This window comes from Caloenas nicobarica, chromosome 3, assembly GCF_036013445.1.
Source record: "Caloenas nicobarica isolate bCalNic1 chromosome 3, bCalNic1.hap1, whole genome shotgun sequence".
Classification (NCBI taxonomy): Eukaryota; Metazoa; Chordata; class Aves; order Columbiformes; family Columbidae; genus Caloenas; species Caloenas nicobarica.
This window is the reverse complement of record NC_088247.1, coordinates 68,867,987-68,878,553: the sequence shown is the minus strand read 5'-3', so window position 1 is coordinate 68,878,553 and position 10,567 is coordinate 68,867,987. Positions and strand designations below refer to the sequence as shown.

At 43.9% G+C, this 10,567-nt stretch overlaps 1 protein-coding gene across 1 annotated transcript in view; it reads left to right on the top strand.

The window, feature by feature from the left end:
• Nucleotides 1–1,787: 1,787 nt before the first annotated feature.
• TAB2 (TGF-beta activated kinase 1 (MAP3K7) binding protein 2) overlaps nucleotides 1,788–10,567 on the top strand; it is a 62,564-nt gene continuing 53,784 nt past the window's right edge. Inside the window, exon 1 of the mRNA XM_065630379.1 lies at nucleotides 1,788–2,165. The gene's annotated coding sequence lies outside the window, so the exon portion shown is untranslated. The remainder of the gene's footprint in view (nucleotides 2,166–10,567) is intronic.

The following is a 10,567-nucleotide window of genomic DNA, read 5'->3' as shown; positions in this document are numbered from 1 at the left end:
TCACTTGTTAACACTTTCATTTGGAAGAGGTATTTTCAAGCATTTCTGAAAATATCCATTGTTGCAATGACAAAGTCAACTCTATTTCTTGTAACAGAGCACTTAGCCTAAATTGTCACAAATAAATTAGTTCCTGCCTAGCACATCTTAGTTTTTTATTAGTTGATGTCATTCTATCTCATGATTGTCAATTGGCCAGTCTGACAGCTGATGGGGAAAGGATATGAAGGAAGTGTGGCCCTCTCTCATCACACCGTTGCAATGGATAGTGGAGCTTTAAGGCCTGAGATGACTATGGCCTGATAGTTCTGTAGTTCCTTTCATACACTGGAGCACGGTGGAAATCACTGGTGCCTCTGGGAGTCCAGGTGGGGAAGAAAAAATCTCTGCTGACTTCTGCACAGGACCGCTGTTGTATGGGGAACTCTGAAAGCCCCACCACATCCCTTTTCCCCACCAGGCCCCCTTCTAGGTTGCAGGGTTTCAGGCCGTTATCCTTCCACTGCGGGTGATAATGATTACTTTTAAACGATTTCTGTTTCTGACTGTATTTTGTGAAGTAGTATTAACCAAGAATGGAGGGATAGATTGTCCATTGTTGGCGCGATCAGCACCTGCTCACTGCAGGATCCAGGAGATGCAGGAAGAAAGGAAATACGAGAAGAGTAAGAAAGAGTAAGTGGTGTAAGGTATCACACTCCCAAAAACCAACTGACTTACTACATTTTACAAATCCAACTGAAAGTTGCCTTTTCATTTAAGATGCAACTTTATGAATAATGAAATAAAAAGGCTGACTTGAATGTCCCAGTAAAATCAAGGACGCCTGTCTTCCCGTCTGAGAAGGACAGGGCTGCACGCTGGGAGCCATGGGGCCTCCTGCGCCCGGGGATGGCAAGGCTCCCCTCCTGGCGCTGCATAGCGGTTCAGGGCTCCCTTCGGCAGGTGTTGGTGGCTGCCGAGCTGAGGGGTAAGAGGGCTCCACCAGCCAGCATACAGACCCTTTCTCTCCCATCGGCATTTTGGAATCAGGCTGAGCTATACCTCAGAGGGATGATGGAAATCACATCCTGTGTACAAAGCATGAAGAAATTTAGAGACAACACCAGCATTTCTGACGGAAAGCGCCTGTTCCCTTTCAGAACTGTTTCGGAAAGAGGAGTGGGTTTTTTAAAAACTAACAGGGCTACTCCTAGTTTCTTTTTCCCCAGCAGATGCTACCCAGCCTGTGGCGGCCCTCCCTCCCTCAGCTCTCTTAACCCCTGCTCCGCTTCCCGCCGGCCTCCCCTTTCCCAGGCGGGCGGCCCACCTACCCACCCCGACACCGCCCCCCTGCCCTGGCGCCGGGCCCGCCGGAGCGGCGGCCACAGCCGGAAGGGGAGGGGGGGCGGCAGCCGCTGGGGCAAGAAGGGGCGAGGAAAGAGAGGGCTGCTGCGGAGGCCGGGGCGGGGAGCGAGTGTCCGCGCACCGCGGCGCCGAGGGTGGCAGCGCCGGGCCGGGGCTCGCTGGTGGCGCCGCAGCCCGAGGGGGCGGGAAGCGTCCCCCGTCACCCCGCCGGCGGCCGTTGCCCCGCGCGCGTGCAGCAGGGGGCGGGGCGGCTGCCCCCTCCGCGCCAACCCCGCGCGGCACAGCCCCCTCCCCCCACCACGCCCCACCCTGGGGGCGGTGCCGGAAGAGACCCCGCCCCCGAAGCCCCCGCCCGGCGCCCATTGGCGCGCGCCGCATCCCGTTAGCACTCGGGGCCCGGTCTCGCGATGCTGGGCCGCCGCCGCCGCCATATTGTGACACTATTTTGATTTGGAGCGCAGCGAGCGAGCGGGGGGAGGGGGGGGGCCGGGAGCGACGCGCAGCCGGAGCGGTTCCAGCTGGGGACGGGAGCGGCGCCGCAGGCACCCACCTACCTACTCACCCACCCCCGCCTCGCCGCTTCTCCCGCCCGCGGCGGCAGCACGGACCCCCCCCTCCCTTCCTCCTCCTCCTCCTCCTCCCCCCCCGGAGCGGAACGGCGGCGGCGGGAGGCTGCGGAGCGGGTCGGCGGGGTCCCCCCTGCCGGGCGGAGGCGGCGGCGGCGCTGGTGGCGGCGGTAGTGGCGGCGGCTGCCGTGGTGGGGGAGGCAGAGGAGGAGGAGGAGGCGGAGGAGGAGGAGGAGAAGCAGCAGCAGCACGGTAAGGCTGACCCCGCCGAGGCGGGCCTGGTGGCAGCTCCCCGGGCTGGTTTCCTGGCGGGACGGGTCCCATCGCCGGGGGGCTGCAGGGAGAAGCGCGGGGGGCTGGCCCGGCCCGGTCCGCAGGCCTCAGAGGGGCCGGGGGCTCGAGGCGCTGCCGGAACTCCGCTCCTCGCTCCGGGCTCTGCCATGGCGAGGGCAGGGGAGGCCTGTGCGCCGGGAGGGAGCAGCCCCCGGCACCCCGCTCATCCCGGCGTGGTGGGGCGGGGTGGCAGTCAGCCTCCCCGGCGGGGCGGGGAGGGCAGGGACGGGACGGGACGGGAAGCCGCCGCGCAGCGGGGCGTCCAGCGAGAGATGGAAACTTATTTTCCTTCGCCAGCCGCTGAAGCTTCCCCCGCGCGGGCAGGGATCCGGGCCCGCGTGTCCGGGGGTGCGTGGCGGCGGCCCCGGCCCCGGCCTGCCCCGCGGCGGGGGGCTGCGGCGGCCCGGGGAGCAGCGGAAGCAGCCTGCCCGCGGGCTCGGCTCGCCGGGGGCGGGGGGCTGGGCTGGCGCCCAGCAGGTGACAGGTGTGAGTGCGCCGGGTGAGACACCGCCATTTGAGGATGAGTAACAGGGTGTCAGAGGTGCGGTGTTTTGGTGCCTGGTGTCTTTGCGGGGGCTGGCTGGGCTCGATTCCATGTAGAATGTACTCGGGACGTTAGTTTCCATTATTCAAGTCGGTTTAGTTGTTGAGTAGAAATTCTTGAAATGGTTCTGATAAGAGGGATTTCGAAGAGAGAAGATGCATATGGTTTCTTTTTTACTTTTTCTGTGTTGTCCCTCTGAGAGACCTGGGAATGCTATGCAGAGGTGTGTGGTACTTTGTCTCATTCATTGAAATGCTTGTATTAAAAGTCTGAATGCTCAGTTCTGTTAGATGTAGCAAGGCCTTCAGGGCAGGGACCTTGTGTTCTCTGTACTGTACCTGGTAGCTCAGCAGACCCTGGTTTCTGCCCAAGACCTGTAGGTGTTTCTGTATTAGTCATAGTAAGTACATACTTAAAAAGGAATTCTGAAGGAATACTTCTTAGCAAGGAGGAGGTTTCAGGTGTGGTTTTCTAGTCATAGTAAGTTTGGGGTATTTGATATAGACTGAATAAAGCTGTTTCTGAAGTTTGGCTGTAGAATGCTGAAAATGGTGTTGCATATAATTTTCAGTGCTCTGACTTATGTAGATGTTTAAGACATACATTAAATGCAGAGTAATTATATTGCTCAAATTGTTTTGTATCAGAACTTTAGCCACCAAAATGGTACTGCACATGTATTACAGTAAGGAGGGCTAGTGACTGTGTAGCAATAGCACTATATTCATGGTTGGCCACAATTTGCTGAAATCAGGAATAATTTTCAGCTTAGCTAGTGATTTACCAGATAACCAGGCATTTGCATTTTGTATGCATTTTTCAATTATTTGTTCTTAATCTATACTATTGTAATTAGGTTTTGTGAAACCTCAGAATTCTGATATCTGCTTTTGGCAGGAGGAAAGTCCCACTGACAAATTAGGAGGCACATGTCATCAGCTTCAGTAAGTTCTGCCCTTCAATTTAGACCAAAGTTTCAGTCACTTGTGGCTGTTATCCATATGTTAAACTCATGGATGCTCATCTGTAGGTAATACCTTGGCTTGCACTGCAGCAGAACGGATGCTGAGCTGACACTTTATTTCTTTTAAAAACTGTGTGGTTTTTTTCATGTTGCTTCATAGGAGAGCCAGCAAAGAGGAAGAAGGCTGTTGGAGGAGATCCTGGGTTTGGGTCATCCCAGTTTTGTTTCTGAGAGATGTGTGATAAAGCATCATTCCTATCATTACATGTGGGGGCAGTGCCATCTTCTTGCTATGCTACCCTTGCTTATGACAGCTTTCAAAGACTTTGTGAAGCATAAACCCTTTTCTCTCTCAACATCAAAAGAAGTCAAAGGGTTCTTCTCTCTTCATTTACCTCTCTTCATTTAAATTTGCTGATTTAAAAACAGAATTCTTGAAAATGGGTGTTCTTCTCATGGCAATGTCTCGGTAGAAACTTCTCTTTTCCAGCAGTGAAAGGATGGAAGAAGATAGTGGTTTTTCACACCGTGGCATTGCTTTGAAGGCTGAGATCCTGTGTTGTTTTGCAATGGTCTTTGGCTTTATAGATAACTGATATGCTCTTCAAGCCTTGTAGCATTAAACCTGTCATCTGTTGAAGAGATTATTCTCAGTAAATTTTTTTTTTTTTTGCTAGGGTGCTTAGAGACCTTTTGGGCAAACTACTTCTTTGTGTGAGTGTACTTTGAAACTCTTCATTCTATTGCAAGTGCTGCCTTCTTATGATCTCTATGGCTGGAAACACTGGAAGAAATAAGTTGGTCAGATGTGACCTCAGGTTTATTAAATCACGGTAAATTTAGGACTGAGGGATCAGGCTGATCCTTTCTGAACTGCTGCAAGCGGAATGCTGAATAGTGTTGCTGTTGGTGCTTTTACGGGAAATAGAACAAAAATTCCAGTGATTCAGAACTGGAGGTTTTTTTAAAGCTATACTCAAAATTCAAATATTTAAATGATTGAAATGAAAGTTAACTTTTTTCCCTCACTAATGTATACAATGATTCAAGCTGGGTTTTTTTCTCTGTAATTGCATAGTAGGTTATCTCAACTGGAAAAGTATGTGCTTTCTATTTCAAACAGGAGAAATGCTGGTGAATATTCTAAAACATCTTGAGCCTTGCTTAGCAAACTGATCTGGATTGGATTCCACATGTTTAAATGCAACTGTGAGAGCAAGAAAGCTGTCAGATTCACAGTTGGATAATATTTTTATAAACTCTTAATCGTAGGCAGAGGTTCCAGTATAACAATTGTTTCAGTTTCACCTGCTCTTGAGAATGCTTACCAAAAATCAGTCATAATATTAATGCTGTCCCTCTCAGAAGATTTTGTAGACCTTTTTCCTCATTATAGTAAAATTATTTTAATTGAACTGATCAGCAAGCTCAAGTCTCATGCAAAAGAGTATTCCTGACAGTATACAGATGTTTGCTGAGTTCTTTCTAGCTTTATGTTATGCTATCTTTGGATTTTGGTGTTCCTTAGTTGGTAGTAATCTGATTTCTAGTGAAACCAAGTGAAATAGCTTGACATAATTGAAGTTGAAAGATCTGTGTTGTTTGTATCTGGTATGCTGATGTTCTGCAAACATTTCTGTTGTTGAGTGAACAGCATCACTCATGATGTTCTTGTTGCCATAGGTGCAGTTAAGGTGTAGTTAAATCATTAATATTTTTTAAATGTGTTAGATTTTTTTTTTTTTGGTGGCAAGAAGTTAGGCATAAGTTATGGTAGTGTGCTGTTAATAAATAAATATGTTTAAGTTAGTACCTGGCCACATAATTTTACAAGAAAATATTATTTAGTTTAAAATATGCGTTATATTCTTAGAAAAATGCTACATGTAATAAATTTTTGTAGCAATATGGAGAATGTATAGCTCTCTCCTGTTCTGAGCACAGATGATGATCAAAGTTCACTGTCTGTAATGATGAATGGTTTAAAACTCATTCACATCTTGGTTGTACTGTTTCAGAATGGGTGTAAATATTGTGCTCTCTTTAGTGGTTAGAAAAGCATTAACTTAGGAACACACAGTGGTAGAAAAAAACCCCATACATTTATGTAGGTTTCATATATGAGTTTTTAAAAATCTAAAAAACAACAACAAAGCTGTACACCTATTTGTCAAGATATTGTTAGGCTCACTAGAATTTACATAAAACGGGACAAAGCCACTATATACACTCACTGCTTAGATGATTTTCTTAAGTTGGATAAACACTCAAATACTAAGTATCTAAAGCTTTTTCCAGAATTAATCAAATCTGGTGCTATGTGCTGCTGGCTGGTTGGTCTACTGAGGCTGCCAGTGGGGAAGGCAGAGTTCCACCTGCTTTTCCCCTCATTGAAGGCACGAATTAGAGTTTATTTTTTCTACAGAGCTGCCAGTTCTCACAAAGTTTGAGACTTTAACACCTACTTTAAAATGGTCGAAGAATGCAAATACTTATTAAAAAGACAAAGAGGACGTGTAAATGCAGTTTCTTAAAGAAACCCTAGTTAATTGGACATGCTAGAAATCTTTTTTTTGCAATTTAGTTCAGAATCAACTGTTTTCACGTGGATAAGATGTTGAGATGCATCTATTTTCTGTGTGTTTTTTTGAAGTGGTAGGGTTGCTGTTTATTTATATACTACACAGATATATAAAATCCGTCTTTCATTCACCTTTTTAAAGACACAAATCTTGAGCGATTTTGTTTTCTTTAATCCTCTATCTCAGTAACTTGAGCTCATCAGCTAATGTCAGCAAAGAAATTAGCCAAGGGGCAAAGTCTGAAAGGTTTTACATTTTAATAATATTTAACAAGCTTTGTTAGAATTGGTGGCTTCATTGAGCAAGATCCTCTCTTTAGGGGAAAGTTTTGCATGAATTTAGCAGTTACCTGTATTTAGCCTGCCAGTTGGCTGACAAACAGTTGTCTGCAGGTTAAGAATTAGATATGAAGTGCAGTACTCTTTTCTTCAGTCAGTAGTTAGAGGACATGAGAGGTTAAGGATATTGTGGCTAGTGCTTGGAAGAGAAGAGGGGTAAGATAATAGGCATCTGGGATAGAGGTGGAATGTGACTACTTGGAACACAGGGGCATGGCTGAGTCAGAGTGCAAATCTATGGGAAATGGGGCTTTGTTAGTTCTGCTATTTATAGGATGGTGCCTTTAAGAGGAAGGTTAGCAGCAGCTGCCAGTTTTGGTTTACTAAACAAAAATCATGTTACAATAGGTTCTTAAGGAGATGAAGGTTGGAGGGAAGAAAAAAGTGAGATGTAAGGTAGCTGAGCAGACTGCTGGGCTGCAAAGATTGTGTTGTACCACTGGCATTGCTTTGACTCCACCGACAGGACCTCTTAGGGTGAGGTGGCCATTAGATGTTTGGTGCTGCTGTTGCTTACATACACACAGTCTCTGCTGCTGTGCCTGCATGCGTGCTTGTGTGGGCTTGATTGCCCTGATGCCTGGACTGACACGGTGCACGTAGCAGCATGGGACAAGAATGCGTGCAAGTAATGGAGGAGTCACTTAAGCTGTGTAAGAAATACGTATTATTCTCAAAATACTTTATCCAAAGCATTATTTTATAATTACATCGTATGCAGTTAATGGTTTCTCCACCTAAAGTGACTTAGATGTTTGTCTCATGCTAATAGTATAATTTAGTCATGTCTTTGTGGGCTGTCACATGCAATGTTACATTTCATTATTTCCAGGTCTAATAGACTTATCTGTGAAGATGAGCCATTGTAGTATCAAATTGTTTTAATAATCCTGAAATTATTTGCTTTTTATTAAAGATTTATTACAGACTAAATATTTTGTGTAGTTAATTGAATCTTGATGTAAGTATTTGTCTGGCATACCTCTGTTTTGTAGGTAATGCTGGTAGAAATGGATAAGAAATCACTGGCAGATGTGAAATACTCTTAACAGCAAACTTTTAATTTTATTTGTATATATTGTTCAAAAAGTTTTTTGCTATTGTCAGATATTTTCATAGGTGACTTATCAAAAGATCAAGTATAAATATATTTAGGGAGTATTTATTAGGAAAATTCTTAGACTGTCAAAGCTAGGGCTTTAGAATGCATTTTTCAAAGGAAATTGCATTGTATGTGTGTAAAAAAATATCTTTTGTGATCTATCTGTTTATCAATATGTTCTCAGAATGTCTTGTTTTTACAGCAGGTTAAACTAACTAAAAAAAATACAGTAAGTTTCAGAATCTAGCCACCCCACAAGACATTAGTACTTGTTACTGATCTGATGCCTCAGAAGCTGTGACTAATATGTACATCCAGATAAATAATCTGTTTTCCTGAGGTGGAGGGGATTGATTTCTACTTCATACTGAAGGTTAGAAATGCAGACAAGTCTTTTCACACATGAGTCCTAAGCCCCGTTTCCCCAGGTGGAAAAAGTTATGAACTGTTTCATCTACATAGGAAAAAAAAAAAGCACACACTTCAAAAAAATGAAGTTGTACACTGTAGCCTGTAATTTCATCCTTTGTCAATTCATGTTGTGTTTACACCCTTAAGAAAAGTCTCTACTTCCTGTGGCCATGCTGTGCTATGTATGTATTTTTACAGTGCTCTCCTGTCTTTTTGTAGCTTTCATTTTTTTTTCCTGTTTGTTTTCTCTTGAGTCTTTAAAAATCTGGTCCACGTGGAATTAATCTCCAGCCACCTTTTTACTGATATCCTATTGTATTTGTAGGTGAGCTAGAAAAGGAGATCTGTTCATTCATATCCTTTCTTATCTCTCTCCCTTGCCTAGGCAATATATGATCTATACAATTGAAACATTAGTGCCCTCTTGTTTGTACTTCTCTGGAATTTTTTTTTTGTTCTAGTCTTTCTTCTTGGAAAATTTTCTTCCTTCTTAAGAGACCAGTTCAGCACTTGTCATTTCTTTTTCATTCTATTTCTTCTTCAGAGTGTCAGTTGCTAAGTTTGCTGCTGCTCCATTTAGGTTTTCCTGAGAGAATGAGAGAAAAAGAAAGTGTCATGAGTTCTGTACTTGGATTTCCTTCTATTCATTCAACTGGTTCAAACTGCTGCTTTCCATTTGTTGGACAAACATTTGATTTTTGAAAGGGAATCGTAGGTTATCTTTCTCAGAGAGCCGCCTTCAACAGATTTGAGCCTGGGAATGGGGAATCTCCAGGGGCTCAGCATAAGTATTAAGTATGCTTAAAAAGGCATTTTAGATTGGTAAGTACAAAGCAGTATGTTTCACATTGGCTTATGAAGTTGATTCAGTTAAAAATTTTTGTGTCTTGTTGCCTTTTTAAAAAATACTGATCTGTCTTTGGTAAGTGGGAATAAGATTTTATATTTTATTTATCCTTTGGTATTGGCTGGAGAGCTTGACTTGGATCAGGCCCTTTTGTGCAAGGCACTTTATAAATATTTATTAAATAAGTCAGTCCCGGAAGAGTTGGCAGTACCATGAATAATAAATTTTATTTACCAAGATGCATCTATTGGATTAGAAAAGATATTTAGCAAAGTATTTGTCTTATCTTTCTTCTATTATGCCTGTTAGTTCTTTAGTAATTTTAAATTGTGCCAATCTAAAAAAAAAAAAACAAAAACAATGACCAAAAAAACCCAAACCAGACAAACCTGTCTTTAATAGCTGTAATTCATTTAGCTGTTTAGACACACGAATTTTAAGATTTGTGTGAATGATTCATACATACAAGAATTATCAGATTACTTGAGTTAGATCATCACCAGCTTGTATTCATTGGTAGCTGCTTAGGGTATGGGTGGGTGTATCAAAGCTGGGAATCCTGTTGAAGGTTGTGACAGTGGATAACATCTATGATATTTATACTCAGAACTTCAGTCAGAATGAGAACATTTTTTTGTAAAATGGGTTCAATACAAGGAGAAATTTGACAACTAGCAAACTTTTAAGTAGTGTAACTTTGTGTGTCTGAGTTAGGACTTGGCTATGTATAAAAGGGGTTGCTGAAGAATTAGTTCTTGCTCCTCCACAAGAAGCATATTTTGCTCTTCTGTTCCCAAGCCTAAAGAAGTACAACACTTTTTTGATTCCTCTTCCACAGTATCTGGTGAAGGAGAATAAAATTGTAAGCAGTGGGAGAGAACGGTCATTCAGATTGTAGAAATTTCTGTTCTCTCCAGCCTCTTGTTTCTAGTAGGGGATGTGTTAAGCAGTAAGGTTCAGAGAAAATACCCATCATATGTTGCTTTTTTCCCCTGCCTGGGGTTGAAAACCCCTGTGGTTTCCAGACTGAAAGGAAAAATATCCGTTCTCCCAGTAGTGCTTTCATATGCATACTTCTGAGGAAAAAAAAAATCGGTATGATAATCTATTATCTTCACTCTTCTGGTGATGTAGGTCTTGTCAAAGCTGTGAGTGGTACCAACACGGCTGCATCATTTTGGGTGCACGAAAGTCTCGTCCTTCCATAATGTAGCTGTATGCATGCAGAGATTGCTAGTGCAGCCATGGTTATACATGCAAAATGGTGTTATCTTCCTGAAAGAGCTTCCACCTTAGATTGGCTGAGTAGTTTTGGTTTATTGATATAAAATATGCCTGTGCTGCCATGAAAGGAATGCTTTAACCTCTTTTGTCAGTATTTCTCTGTAAATCAAATACTCTTAGAGTAGTATAACAAAATGGCTTTGAGATAGCAGATATAAAGCAAAAAAATGGAAGAATGCAAGCATTTGTGAGCATCAGGGGCCAGTCTGATAGTTTGCTGTGACTGAACAGGGAAGATTTTTTTCACTG